Below are 15,892 nucleotides of genomic sequence, written 5' to 3' on the forward strand. Positions count from 1 at the left end.
AGTTACTGTTAGTAACCTGACCAATAGGCAACTTTGGCTGTACCAGGGATTTGGAGAAAAACAGGAGTTGATTATAGAAAGACTCCCTATGAGAATGTTTATTCCAGGCTCAAGAATTAGGGTGGTGGTAGTGGAAATAAAAGTACTGCTTCAAGAGATATTTAAGGACCAACTGGGTGAGTATATATAGGGGGCAAGGGAAGGGAAGGAGAAAGTAGAGTCAAGGTCAGCTTCAGCTATCTACTCATATGGAACAGAGAAGATGTCTTCAAGATATAACAGAAAACTGGAGGAGGAGCAAATTGGGATGGGATAGAAGAGAAGGGAAAAATCATGAGTTTAATTTTGGACTTGAGTCTGAAGTGATTATAGATGAGACACATGAGTGGAGATGCAGAGTGGCAGCTGGATATATGGGACAAATAAGAAAGTTATGGAATGAATTTAACAATTTGGGAGGTATCACTATTTAGATGGAATTTGAAACCATAAGAATAGGTACATTAATTTGAGAGGGGATAGAATGAGAGGGGAGAGGGCATAACACAGACACATTCCAAACTACAACATATAATGGTATAACAGAAGAAGCTCTGATGGTTAAATTTATGTCAATACATAAATATTGACACATTTTAATAATTTTATATGTCAAGATAAAATTATGTTGAGTGTACCGAGTATCATAATTCTTCCAAGTGGTAAAGATACCTCAAGACAAATGCTGGGCATAGAAGCCACAGGGCATAAATATGCAAAGAAATAAAAAGCTAACCATTTCAAACAATAAGGCTTCTCTCTCATTTACCAACTTTACATTTCCCTGTATGGCCCCGGAAGATGACTGGTTAGCCAGAGACGGGTAAGATTCCTCAAGGGAGGAACAACCTAAGACAGGCACAGTCGCAGGGGGGTCATCAGGTGAGAAATTGGGGATCAACAGAGGTGAGGCTTGGAACCTCACCCCCCCTGTTCTAAGAGAAATCTGCATATGTGGATGTTTTATTGCTCTTGTCCTGCTTGGATTAACACATAGTTTACAGGCACACACCTGATCATCTACATTTGCTCTCTTACAACACTAAACTATGTTTTCTACCTTTATCTTGTATCTACCTACCACTTCAGCATTTTATTAAAAATAATAATTAATAAAGAGAGAAATGTGGTATCCACATATAAATCAAGTTTAAAAATCAAATGAGTATTCATATTTGAACTGATTGTTTATAGTTCATAATGCATGAGCAAAACTGAAGGTTTCTGTGACGGCTGCCCTTGTACTGTTCACCATGTAAGAACTTATTCACTAGGTAAGAATTTGTTCTCCATGTAAGAACTTGTTTGTTATGCCTCAGAAGATTGGAGACTGACGAAAATTAGGCTTGGGGTGGATTAATGATTGTGCATTGAGCATTAACTCCCCTATACAGAATTTTATTGTCGTTAACAACCATTTGATCAATAAATATGAGAGATGTCCTCACAAAAAAAAAAAAAAAAAAAGTATACACTTCCAATGGTAAAATAATAAGTAACCAGGATGTAATGAATACAGTCAAGATATTGTAACAGCTTGGTATGGTGATAGCTGGTACCTAAAATTGTCATGTATATAAATGTTTTATCACTGTGTTGTACACCTGAAACTAATGTAATGTAATACTGTGTGTCAACTACCCTTCAATTAAAAAAAAAAATTATGTTGAGTGGGCCACAAGGAGCCCAAATATATGGTTAATCATTATTTCTGTGTGTGTCTATGTCTGTGAGAGTGTTTCTTGAAGAGATTTGCATTTAAACTGGTGAACTGAATAAAGCAGATAGCCCTCCCCAATGTAAGTGGGTATTATCCAGTCTACTAAGAGCCTGAGAATAACAGAAAGGTGTAGAAAGGTTGAATTCACTCCGCCTAACTGAGCTAGAACATCACTGTTCTCGTGCCCTTGGTGATCTAGACTGGCTTCTGGATTTGAACCGGCACCATTGGTTCTCCCAGGCCTTCAAACTACACCACTGGCTTTCCGCAGTTGCCAGCTTGCAGACAGCAGACTGTGGGACTTCTCAGCCTCTATAATTATGTGAGCCAATATTTTATAATAACACTCTTTAAGTCTCTTTCTTTCTATCTACCTACCTACCTACCTGCCTGACTGCCTTCCTCCCTCCCTCCCTCCCTACCTTTCCTAGTGAGTCTGTTTCTCTGGACAACCCTGATACAGAAGCTAAGATATCTGAAGTGAAGTGTATGTTCAGTGATGGTAAATGCTGCCAATACCTCATAAACTCTTTCCATAAATGTGCAGAGGAGGTAGAGGCAAGGGAGGTAGAAGCACCTGGAAAAGAGTTAGAACCTGATGCTTGTATGGGACCCCTTTTTGTGATTTTTAGGGAGATAATAATAACAGAGACAACAGTGGGAAACATATTAGATTTCTCCATCTTAGTGATCTAAGGGGCCTATTCATGGTATTTACAGCAGTTGTGTTTCTCATGCAAAAGAACAAAAGAAACACTTCAAAAGCCTGCTGACAGGAGAATGGATGATTAAACTCATTACACAGTAAAATACTACACAGCAGTGAAAACAAATGACCTATACCTTCATGCATCCATCAACATTGCTAAATGCTTAGTAAAAAACAACAAAAAACAAGCTACAGAGATTGGCTTAAAGATGGTGGTGTGAGAGGTGAGACAGAAACCTCATCCCGAAAACATATATAATATGAAAATATAGCAAATCAAACTAATCCTGAAAGAGTAACAGGAAAGAAGGCTGAAGCAGACTGCCTACACCTGAGGAAAAGAACACACCTCAAGGAAAAGGGTAAATTACCAAAGCCAAGATCCAGTGGGACCCAAGCCCTTCCCTCACCCAGCTCACCAGCAGGAGGAAGAGAAATGGAAAAGGGAGGGGGTGGAGGCCTAGGACAGCTGAACAATCAGCCCAGGAGATCTGCTCTGGGAGCACAAACCTACATTACATGGTGCTCTGGAGACTAGTGGGAATGTAAAGCAGCCAGGTGGAATACTTGGAGGCACTGAGATCCCAGCCACTTCTGGGGAACAGGTACCAATAATAAGCCACTCTGGGACAAAAGAAAGGCAGGCAGTCTTACAGATATCCTAATAGCAAGATGGCTGCTAAAGGGGCGAAGATTGCACAGAGCTTGCTGCTCAGGAGAAAGGACAGGTGGACAAAATTGTTCCAGCACACTCTATCCAGGAGGTTAGGAACTTTTAGGAGCTTCAGGTGCTCCATCCCAGTGACTGGCAATGCAGCAGTGAGGCCTCCCCACCATGATACACAACCTGCTGCTCCTTCCTCCTGGCCAGCACCAGATCGCACACTGACTACCTCCACCACTGCAGCAGGCCAGCCAGAGATTGGCCCCACGTACAGCAGCTACAAGTGCATAGCATAAAGGCTATTCCCTATGCATTCAGCCGACTGGCCCTGGCAGTAGAGACAGGCACTGCAGCTGAGAAACAGGAAACAGCTCTTTCCACCCAACAGGCACCAGCACTGCTAGTCTGTGAACACATCCATTGCTCCAGGGGCTGTGCAGCTCCAGAGAATAAAGCTTCTGGGTACTAGAGGGCACTACCTACAAATATGAAATATCAAAGGAACCTGGTTCAACCCAAAATCGCACAAACACCAGAAAGAGAACCAAGTGAAACTGAACTCATCAATCTTCCTGAAAGAGATTTCAAAATAAAAATCATAAACATGCTCATGGAGCTACAGAAAAATATTCAAGAACTCAGGGAAGAATTGAGGAATGAGATACAAATGTTGAAGAATTCAGTTATCTGAAATGAAACATACAATGGAAGGATAGAAAAACAAATTAGATGAAATAGAGGAGATGATAAATGAAATAGAAACTAGAGAACAGGAATACAAAAAAGCTGAGGCACAGAGAGAAAAAAGGATCTCTAAAAATGAAAGAATATTGAGAGGACTGTGTGACCAATCCAAACAAAACAATATTCACATTATAAGGGTACCGGAAGAAGAGAGAGAAAAAAGGATATTAAGTGTCTTTGAGGAGGTAATTGCTGAGAACTAGGAGACAGTCTCTCAGGCTATGGAGGTACACAGATCTCTCAATACAAGGGACCCAGGGAAGACAACACCAAGACATATAATAATTAAAATGTCAAAGATCAAGGATAAGGACAGACTATTAAAAGCAGCCAGAGAGAAAAAAAAGATCACACACAAAGGAAAACCCATCAGGGTATCATCAGACTTCTCAGCAGAAACCTTACAAGCCAGAAGGGAGTGGGATGATATATTTAATGCAATGAAAGAAGAGGGCCTTGAACCAAGAGTACACCACTCAGAAATATTATCATTTAAATTTGAAGGAGGGATTAAACAATTTCCACATAAGCAAAAGTTAAGAGAATTTATCTGCCACAAACCATCTCCACAGTGTATTCTGGAGGGACTGCTATAGATGGAAGTATTCCTAAGGCTAAATAATTGTCACCAGAGGTAATAAAACCACAGTAAAGAAAGTAGAACAGTTAATTACTAGGCAAATGCAAAATTAAATCAACTACCCCCAAAGTAAGTCAAGGGACAGAGAAAGAGTACAGAATATGATAATTAATATATTAAGAATGGAGGAGGGAAAAAAAAAAGAACTTTTAGATTGTCTTTGCAATAGTGCACTATGTTAGTAAAGATAGGCTTTTAGATAGTAAAGAAGTTATCCTAGAACCTTTGGTAACCATGAATCCAAAGCCTGCAATGGCAATAAGTACATATCTATTGATAATAACCCTAACTGTAAATGGACTGAATGCACCAAACAAAACACAGTTACAGAATGGATTATAAAACAAACTCATCTATATGCTGCCTACAAGAGACTTACTTCAAATCCAAAGACATACACATATTAAAAGTAAAGGGATGGAAAAAGATACTTCATGCAAATAATAGAGATAAAAAAAGCAGGAGTTGCAGTACTTGTATCAGACAAAATAGACTTCAAAACAAAGAAAGTAACAACAGACAAAGAAGCACATTACATAAAGATAAAGGGGTCAGTCCAACAAGAGGATATAACTATTACAAATATCTATACACCCAACATAGAAACACCTATATACGTGAAACAAACACAAACAGAATTAAGGGGAAAATAAAATGCAATGTATTCATTTTAAGAGACTTCAACACTCCACTCACTCTGAAAGACAGAACAACCAGACAGAAAATAATTAAGGACACAGAAGCACAGAACAACACATTAGAACACATGGACCTAACGGACATCTACAGAACACTCCACTCAAGAGCAGGATACACATTCTTCTCAAGTGCACATGGAATATTTTCAATGACAGATCATATACTAGGCCACAAAAAAGAGCCTCAGTAAATTCAAAAGTACTGAAATAGTGCCAACGAGCTTCTCATACCACAAAGGTATGAAACTAGAAATTATGCAGAGAAAACAAAAAAGCCCACAAAAAACATGGAGGCTTAACAACATGCTCCTAACTAATCAATGAATCAATAACCAAATAAAAACAAAGATCAAGCAAAAAACGGAGGCAAATGACAATAACTCAACACTGCAAAAACTGTGGGACACAGCAAAGAGCATGCTAAAAAGGAAGTATATTACAAAACAGGCTTATCTCAGGAAAGAAGAATAATCCCATATGAACATTCTAAACTCACAATTAACGAAACTAGAAAAAGGAGAAAAAATGAGGACCAAAGTGAGTAGAAGGAGAGACATAATAAAGATTAGAGCAGAAATAAATAAAATCGAGAAGAATAAAACAATAGAAAGTATCAATGAAACCAGAAGCTGGTTCTTCGAGAAAATTAACAAAATAGATAAACCCCTAGCCAGACTTATCAGGAAAAAAAGAGAGTAGACACACATAAACAGAATCAGAAATGAGAAAGGAAAAATTACTACAGACAACACAGAAATACAAAGAATTAGTAGAGAATACTATGAAAAATTATATGCTAACAAATTGGATAACCTAGAAGAAATTGACAATTTTCCAGAACAATACAACCTTCCAAGGCTGACCCAGGAAGAAACAGAAAATCTGAACAGACTAATAACCAGCAACAAAATTGAATTGTTAATCAAAAAACTACCTGAGAACAAAATTCCTGAACCAGATGGCTTCACTGCTGAATTTTATCAAACATTTAGTGAAGACCTAAAACCCATCCTCCTTAAAGTTTTCCAAAAAGTAGAAGAGGAGGGAATACTTCCAAACTCATTCTACGAGCCAGCATCACTCTAATACCAAAATCAGGCAAAGACATCACAAAAAAAGAAAATTCTAGACCAATATCCCTGATTAACATAGGTGCAAAAATACTCAACAAAATATTAGCAAACTGAATTCAAAAATACATCAAAAAGATTATCCATCATGATCAAGTAGGATTTATTCCATGGATGCAAGGATGGTACAATATTCAAAAATCCATCAACATCATCCACCACATCAACAAAAAGAAGGATAAAAACCACACGATCATCTCTGTAGATGCTAAAAAAGCATTTGACAAAATTCAACATCCATTCATGATAAAAACTCTCAACAGAATGGGTACAGAGGGCAAGTACCTCAGCATAATAAAGGCCATATATGACTAACCCACAGCCAGCACCACACTTAACAGTGAAAAGCTGAAAGCTTTTCCTCTAAAAGCAGGAACAAGACAAGGATGCCCACTCTCCCCACTTTTATTCAACATAGTACTGGAGGTCCTAGCCACAGCAGTCAGACAACACAAAGAAATACAAGGCATCCAGATTGGTAAGGAAGAAGTCAAACTGTCACTATTTCCAGATGACATGATATCGTACATTAAAAACCCTACAGACTCCACTTCAAACCTACCAGAACTAATATCGGAATTCAGCAAAGTTGCAGGATACAAAATTAATACACAGAAATCTGTTGCATTCCTATACACTAATGATGAACTAGCAGAAAGAGAAATCAGGGAAACAATTCCATTCACAATTGCATCAGAACGAATAAAATACCCAGGAATAAACCTAACCAAGGAAGTGAAAGACCTATACACTGAAAACTACAGGACACTCTTAAAAGAAATTAAAGAGGACACTAATAAATGGAAATTCATCCCATGCTCTTGGCTAGAAAGAATTAATAATGTCAAAATGGCCATCCTGCCTAAAGCAATCTACAGATTCAATGCAATCCCTATCAAAATACCTACAGCATTCTTCAATGAACTAGAGCAAATAGTTATAAAATTCATATGGAACCACAAAAGACCCCGAATAGCCAAAGCAATCCTCAGAAGGAAGAATAAAGCAGGTGGAATTAGGCTCCCTGACTTCAAGCTCTACTACAAAGCCACAGTAATCAAGACAATTTGGTACTGGCACAAGAACAGACCCATAGACCAGTGGAACAGACTAGAGTCCAGAAAGAAACCCAAGCATATATGGTCAATTAATATATGATAAAGGAGCCATGGACATACAATGGGGAAATGAGAGCCTATTCATTTTGCCAACTGGTGTTGGCAAAACTGGACAGCTACATGTAAGAAAATGAAACTGGATTATTGTCTAATTCTGCATACAAAAGTAAACTCAAAATGGATCAAAGACTTGAATTAACTCATGAAACCATAAAACTCTTAGAAAAAAACATAGGCAAAAATCTCTTGAATATAAACAGAACAACTTTTTCCTGAACACATCTCCTTGGGCAAGGAGAAATAAAAGCAAAAATGAACAAATGGGACTACATCAAACTAAAAAGCTTCTGTACAGCAAAGGATACTATCAGTAGAACAAAAAGGCATCCTACAGTATGGGAGAATATATTCATAAATGACATATCTGACAAGGGGTTGCCATCATATAAAGAACTCACATGCCTCAACACCCAAAAAGCAAATAACCTGATTAAAAAATGGGCAGAGATTATGAACAGACAATTCTCCAAAGAAGAAATTTACATGGCCAATAGAGACATGAAAAGATGCTCCATATTGTTAATTATCAGGGAAATGCAAGTTAAAATCACAATGAAATATCACCTCACACCAGATGGGATGGCCAACATCCAAAAGACAAGGAACAACAAATGCTGGCGAGGATGTGGAGAAAGGGGAAACGAACCCTCCTGCACTGCTGATGGGAATGTAAATTAGTTCAACCATTTTGGAAAGCAGTATGGAGTTTCCTCAAAATACTGAAATTAGAAATACCATTTGACCCAGGAATTCCATTCCTAGGAATTTACCCAAAGAAAACAAGATCCCAGATTCAATAAGACATATGCACCCATATGTTTATCATAGCACTATTTACAACAGCCAAGATATGGAAGCAACCTATGTGTCCATCAGTAGACAAATGGATAAAGAAGAGGTGGTACATATATACAATGGAATATTATTCAGCCATAAGAAGAAAACAAATCCTACCATTTGCAATAACATGGATGGAGCTAGAGGGTATTATGCTCAGTGAAATAAGCCAGGCAGAGAAAGACAAGTACCAAGTGATTTCCCTCATTTGTGGAGTATAACAACAAAGCAAACCTGAAGGAACAAAATGTCAGCAGACTCACAGACTCCAAGAATGGACTAGCGGTTACCAAAGGGGAGGGAGGGAGAAGGGGATGAGGGGTATTATGATTAATACACATGGTATGGGGGGGATCATCGGGAAGACAGTGCAGCACAGAGAAGAGAAGTAGTGACTGTGGCATCTTACTACCCTGATGGACAGTGACTACAATGGGGGTATGGGGGGAACTTTATAATATGGGTAAATGTAGTAACCACAGTGTTTTGCATGTGAAACCTTCCTAAGAGTGTATATCAATGATACCGTAATAAAAAATAAAAAAATAGACAAGCTACAGAAAATATGTAGAACATGTTCCATTTATATAAAGTTCTAAACATGCAAACTAAACATGAAATATATAGATATGACCTAACTGAAAAGAAAAGCAAGTAAATGATAATCACCATATTCAGGGTGACTCAATCTTTGATGTGAGGTCGGACCACAATGCAGGAGGAAGAATGCAGACAGTGGGCTTCCACGGCACTGGTTATGTGCTGTCTCTTAAATTAATTTGTGGAATTCAAATACAGAACTTGAAGAAGTAGTGGAGGGAAAAGCAATGAAAATGAGCTATATGTTTTTCCTAGGTATGAAATATTTCATTTTTAAAAAGTTCACAGAGTGTTTCAAATCTGCATTGAAACACTGCTTAAATCATTCTTAGTTGGCCTTGGTTTTACCAAATATTACTACTTACAGCTTTTATTTTTTTTGCTATAATTCAGGTGAATTATAGTTACTCATCTTAAGGTATATTTAATACTGAAATATGTTACAGTCATGCTGTTCTGTCTACTGTTGTAGCAGACTCCCTGGTTTCCATAAAAGGTCAATACATTAATTTAAGATGAGAAGAGTTAGAAAAATCAGGTTTATTTGCAGAGAACCCTTTGAAGTTACACATCTAAACAGCAAGCCTAAGTATTGATCAGTGCAGTTAAAAAGCTAACCTACCAAAAGCAGCAAAATAAAGTCGCAGATGAAATCAATAAAGTGGTCAATGAAACCTCAGCCATAGCCCTGATAATCTGGATTTTTTCCCCACAATAATGCTGCAAATTTCTATCTTTATCAGAATGAAATATATTGAGCTTTCTGTGGCTAATAGTAAGGTAACAGCCTAGATGGATAAATCAAGTTGAATTCCTCTCCCTGTCCAATGGTAGTCATTTAAGCACCCCACCAAGTTTTACAGAAGGAAAACTCTCCTGGCAGTGGTGTCATTGTCTGCTGACTGCACACTCTCTAAATTAATTATGAACAATCTGTTTTCTCTCCTCTATTGTTTCTCTTTTTCCCCTGTGCCACATACATACACAAAAACATTATGATTTAGTAGAAAGGACAAAGATTTGGGGAATAGATATAGTTGGGTTTAAATCCCTTCTTGGACAATTACTAACATTATGATTTGGAAAGCGCTTTTATTTTTCAATCCTCAGTTTCCTTATCTATAAAAGGGAGACAGTAATACCGCATAGTATTTCTCAAAAGATTAAATGAGAAAACTTATGTAAAGTGTCTGGCACAGAACAGACATTCGATAAAATGTAGTGTCCATATCCACCCTACATATTCTCTTTGATTCTATTAATGCAAAGTTTGCTTTCACAGGTCTTTCATAGCCTGAATTTCCAAAGAGCTTTACCTTCTGCTAATTAGTATGCACCACTCCTTTCCAATTCTGTGACCTTCCTGTGTACTCCCACATCTATTTCAACAACAACAATGTTGCCCTCTTTTCCCCTTCCACTGTATCCCAAACAGACGTTTTGTTTTTGTTTTTTAAATTAGACAAAAGGAATAATCCTGCTTGTTAATCTTTTATCACAGGGTAACAGTAATCTAAAGATGGAAACACTAAATATTATTAGTATTTAGTATTTTAAAATATAAATTAAAAATATTAAAAACAAATGTGAAAAATTGACAAACACATATACATACACATACAAGTACAGATCTGTATTTCAGAAATACTATGCATACTCCCTTAAATTTTATTTTTAAAAGTTAGATTGCTACATTATTTCCACTCTATCTTTCCATCGTCTTATTCCTCATATCCTATATATTGACCCACCCCCATTAAGTGATCACTTCTCTGTCCCCACCTTCTTTAACATCTTCCTCCACCTCTCTAAATCTGGAAGCAGCCTCTGGCTGTAAAGTATTTTTAGAGTCTGCCTCAATAACAATGCCTGTAATTTGAGCCACATTCCTACAGCTTTTGATTCCCAAATTTCTCTTTTTGCACCTGCTTCTTAATTACTAGTTTTCTTCTTGGCTTACCTCCTCTTCTATTCTTGACTCTGTGAAAGGTATGGCTTCATTGTCACCTCTGTTCTAAAACCTACCATTCTGTCTTTTGCCCTTTTGCCCTTCTTCCTTGGTTACAGCCCAGCATTTGTCTCTGCTTGGGTAGCCATTTCCCACTGGCACTACAAATTTAATATTTTCTTAACTAACTCATCTTCCTTTACAAACCTACCCCTCTATGTCTTCATTTCTCCTAATAGTTTCAACATATTCCTAGGGTCATCTTGGAATCCTCTTTCTCCTACACACCAATGAGAAAGTTATGCCACAGTATCTGTCTATAAGCATCCATTTAAATTTCACATTATCTTCATTGTCACTATTATTACCTAATTTTAGCTCTTTATTACCTCTTCCATGGACAACTGTTTAATAGTCTCTTAAATGATCTCCCTATTTCCTGTATATTCTCTCCATTCTACCCTATACATGGTTCCCAAATTAATCTTCCTAGAGCAAAGCTCTGTAGCATTCTCATGCAAACATTCATTGGCTCCCTGATGTTTGTAGAATAAAGCCAAATTCTTTACCTTACCATTCAAGGCCTACTGTACTTGATTCCAATCCACCTTTCCAAACATATTTACATTAATCACCTCCATGCACCCTGAACTTAATTCAAAGTCAACCATGAGATTTTCAGTAATTCCCTGTGAATGCCTCATAACTCCGTATCTTTGCTCACACTGTTTCATTATCTTGGATGGCCTCATCATTGCCTGTCTTCCAAAACCATGGTTCAAATATCAGACCATTAATTCTGAACAAAGATATGAGAAGCTTCCCTATGCAACATAAAAATGTCATATACGCTATAACAAAAATAATAAGCAACTAAGCTTCAACAGAAGAAGACTCTCAAGTGCCAGAAATTTGTCCAAGAACTCAAAATCCAAGCATAAGCAGAGGCTTAATTTCAGGAAGATGCTGGATACCTATGGATTCAACACCCATATAGGGACAGGAGACAGGCCTCAGTTCTATCACAGGTGGAAAGCTGGAAGTGGGGTTGGCTCTTTGCATATAACCTAGATCTGCAAAACAGCTGTAGAAAAAATTTGCTCACTGGCCAGGGAACAATCTCAAGAAAGTCTAGGGGCAAGGGAAGAAAAAGAAACATACATAAGTAATCACAATATCCAAGCCTGTTTCATCCCCAAGAAATTAAGAATAACCATTGGTCCAGATCAGTAAAGCCAACATATATCTGGCAGAAAGCAAAATTGTATGCTTTCACAACCCAAGGCTCATGGGAAAACAACTCCCTCTGAAAAGGGGCTCACAGTTGTAAAAAAAGAAAAATAATGAAACTCATTTATAAAAGAATCAAAAGATAAAATCAATGGCAAGACTAACACACCCAGACCCATATATAAGAGAATCTGAAAGAAATGTTAAAGGAAGTATATTTCACTATAAGGGATGATGAAAGAAAGACATGCCATTAGACAAGAAAGACAATATGAAAAGAACAGACATTTCCTTAAAAAAAAAATCAAACCATAATTCTTGGAATAAAACTCTCAATGAACAGGTTCAACAGTTAATTATCCACAAATGGCGAGAAAACTAGTAAAGCAGAAGATAGATGTGAGGAAAACATAATTTAACAGAGCTAAAAAGATGGGAAGTGTGAATGAAGCATGAAAGGAATTATTTCAGCAAGAAGAAAATTAAACCTCAGTGGGAATAGCAGGATACAAGGAGCAAAGACCAGCTAGAAACTCACCACCATCACCATCACAGCAAACTGATAACAAAAATAACAAGAAAAATAAAAAAGAAAGTCTAAGGTTAAGTGTTCTAAGGCCTTTGTTTGTTTAGGAGAGATGTTACCTTTAGACTTTTGAAAACACTTGTTAACTGTGAATGGCAGAATTATTATTGTATTACTCTCGGTACTTCTCTATGTTTGAAATATTTAACAACCTTTTTAGATGCCACTTCTTCTGGATTACCCAGGTAGAATTACTTCTTTCCTTCTCTGAATTTGCATAGCATTTTATCTCTATCTCCCTTGAAAGTACCATGGCTGTTTATGTTATACATTCCCTGTCTTTTAAGTTTCTTGACAGCGAGATAAATATCTACTCACTAACTAGCCATCACTGTTCAAAAAACAAACAAAAAAGACCCCCTAACATTTAAACAGAGCAGTATAAAACTGTTAAAATTAAATCAAGATTCTGGTTAGTTAAGATACAGGTCTAAAGAATGGATATGATAACCAATAGCAAGTAATAATACAGAGGAGGATATGAAAAGAGTTATCACCACAAATTATGAAGCTGTGGAGGAAGATGACAGAGGACTGAATGGAAGGTAGGGTGTACGTCAGTCACTAAAGAGACAGAGGTTTCTTGGAAATTAGAAGATGCCTGTAAGAATAACAGAGAGATGATATAATGTATAGCATAAAATGACTTATTTAAAATATAAGTATCTGTATTTTCTTAAGTAGGTATATTTGAAAATTGCTTTGAGATTTCATTATCCTCAATTTTATAACCTGAACTCAGTGTGTTCACCAAGTGTATACTCAAAAATACATACTATGTGGACTATAGCAATGAATGCAAAAAAAAAAAAAACCAAGAAATTCAAACAGAACTGGATACACCCAAAAGCAAGATATTTTCTAAGATATTTATTTTTCCATTCAAAGCACCTTCTCAAAAGCTCTATTTCATACAATGGAATCTGAATCATGTCAATAACTTATATAAATCTCTAAAGCAAACAATAGCAAGCAAAGACACAGTCAAGTGGATAAAATAACTGATGTTTACTCTTAATTATGGAAAATTTTATTTTTCAGCAAGTAAAAACAGGTTCATAGAATATCTACTCAAGGAGCCAGTGAGTACAAGCAGTAAAATCTGAAATAGCTCCAGGAGTTCTGGTTTCAAGATTTCAAGAAGCATTTTTAACAATTTCAAGATTTTAAGAAGCATTTTTAATACTTAAGCCCACAGAAAACACCCTCTCTTCCAAAAGCAAAACCACAGCATCACTTTGGGAAAAAAATAATCTATGCCCATTATCCTAAGTAATGTGCTAATGCAATCATTTTACCAAAATTGAAGCTTTTTTGAAATAGAATGCTTTAACAGACTAGTCAGTCAGTTGGTGAGAAATTATTTGGACCAAAAATTTCATATGTGAAGAAAATATCTTCCTCTTATTTAAAAAAATTATAGCATTATTTTCAGTATTCTGTTTTGCTTCCAGACTACATTTTGGCAATGTGTGATGACTCTGCACATGCTGGTATAATATTTTAAACAATAACACATTCTAATCAGTTACATATGACTTGTTTTGAAAATCATTTAAGTTTTGTAAGTTTAATTTTACAGAACCTGCTTCAATATATCAGAAAAAATTCTTTATAGTTAAAAACCTAGATTTCTTATTTTATTACTTGAAAAGGTTAAAAGAAAAAAACTCTACTGTTTTCTTGAATTCTACCTTCTGGGAGAAAATTATTTTCACCTGTCATTCCAAAGCTCATAAAATAAGCCACACAGTTTTCTTATCTTTATATCATGTTTTGGGGTAGAACTGCCACAAAGAGTCAACACAAAGTAAAAAAAAAAAGCAAAATTCAAACTAAGGTTATTCTTGATATGTTTTGTTCTTAATTAGCCTCCATTTGTAAAATCTAATGTTTATGGAACTGAAGATAGAGTAATTTTATTTGAAATGATATAAAACAAATACCATGGAGATAAAATCTCATCCTTTAAAGATATACTTAAGATTAATCCTACATGCAATTATTGAAAATAAATTTTAAATGTTTGTAAAATAAATGAGAAGAACAATGGGTGAAGACAGAACAGACCAGAAACAAGGAAAGTAACACAGAATCCTAAAGCTGGAAGGACACATTAGAAATCATCTTATCCCACTTCCTCATTAATGGCTGACCTCCAGATAGGTTAAAAATTTTTATCTGCTTAGAAATAATTCATTTATTCAGTGAACATATCCTGAACACTTATTATGTACCAGTATTATGCTAGGTGCTAAATAAGAAGACAGCCCCTGCTTCCAAGGAGCCCAAAGGCATGTGATGAAAGCCATGAAAATAAACAATTTTTAAATATAGGGGAACTGAAAGCCTGGAGAAGTCAGGAAGTGCTTGCAGAAAACCTAAGCTCATATATGAAGGCAGAACTGTAATTTGCCAGGTAGATAGAGAGGCAAACTGCTAAACTCCTAAAGTTTACCTTGAACAAGAAAGTATACTGCTGAGACTTGAGTGAAAGCACTTGAGTCTATGTGATGATAGTAAATGGTACTTAGTAGCTTTGAAACTCTGATTCATGTCTTCACATTAGCTGCTTAATTGCACTGACTGAATTTTTCATTAGCTGACCAAATATTTTATTGGCTTTGGGAAACTGTAATAGTCATATTTACAGTAAGAATTTTCTAAACATTTATTTCCTCACAGTGAACAAAGATTTAACACTCCTTAATAGTTATGTTTGCGTGAAAATGCCTTGAGTCCTCATTATTTATATTCCTATGAATAGTTAAGACAATAAAATGGTTCTTAGAACTAGCCAGAAAACCAGAGATAATTTCTCACTGAAAATTATTATTTCTAGAAACCAAAATTTACCAGAATGTGGACAATTTGCAGCTTTGTAATTCTTATGGAATTTGGCAATTCTTAAGGATCAGGAGGAAATCAGCTTTTATGATGGTATAAACCAATATATCCTGCAAACTTAAAAAATGGTCACATGTTGGCTAATTTGGGCAAACATTTTCAGTACTACCTAAAAAAGAAACTAAAGCTCTCACACATAGTATTTTTAAAATAGTACAGCATGTTCAAATCAACATTTCCCATATCATGGAGTATACTGAAATGTTTGTCAATGTGTTAGAAGTGAATATACATGAAACACAAATACTTAATTTGTCCTGTA

The 15,892-nt window shown here is 36.2% G+C and overlaps 1 protein-coding gene across 2 annotated transcripts in view; it reads right to left on the minus strand.

The window, feature by feature from the left end:
• MNAT1 (MNAT1 component of CDK activating kinase) overlaps positions 1–15,892 on the minus strand; it is a 255,557-nt gene that overhangs the window by 6,560 nt on the left and 233,105 nt on the right. Inside the window, exon 8 of one of the 2 annotated variants that reach the window (XR_008992475.1) lies at positions 13,221–13,324. The exons of the other annotated variant lie outside the window; for it this stretch is intronic. The gene's annotated coding sequence lies outside the window, so the exon portion shown is untranslated. The remainder of the gene's footprint in view (positions 1–13,220; positions 13,325–15,892) is intronic. 2 annotated transcript variants of the gene reach the window in all.

The sequence above is a fragment of the Manis pentadactyla genome, chromosome 11, assembly GCF_030020395.1.
Source record: "Manis pentadactyla isolate mManPen7 chromosome 11, mManPen7.hap1, whole genome shotgun sequence".
NCBI lineage: Eukaryota > Metazoa > Chordata > Mammalia > Pholidota > Manidae > Manis > Manis pentadactyla.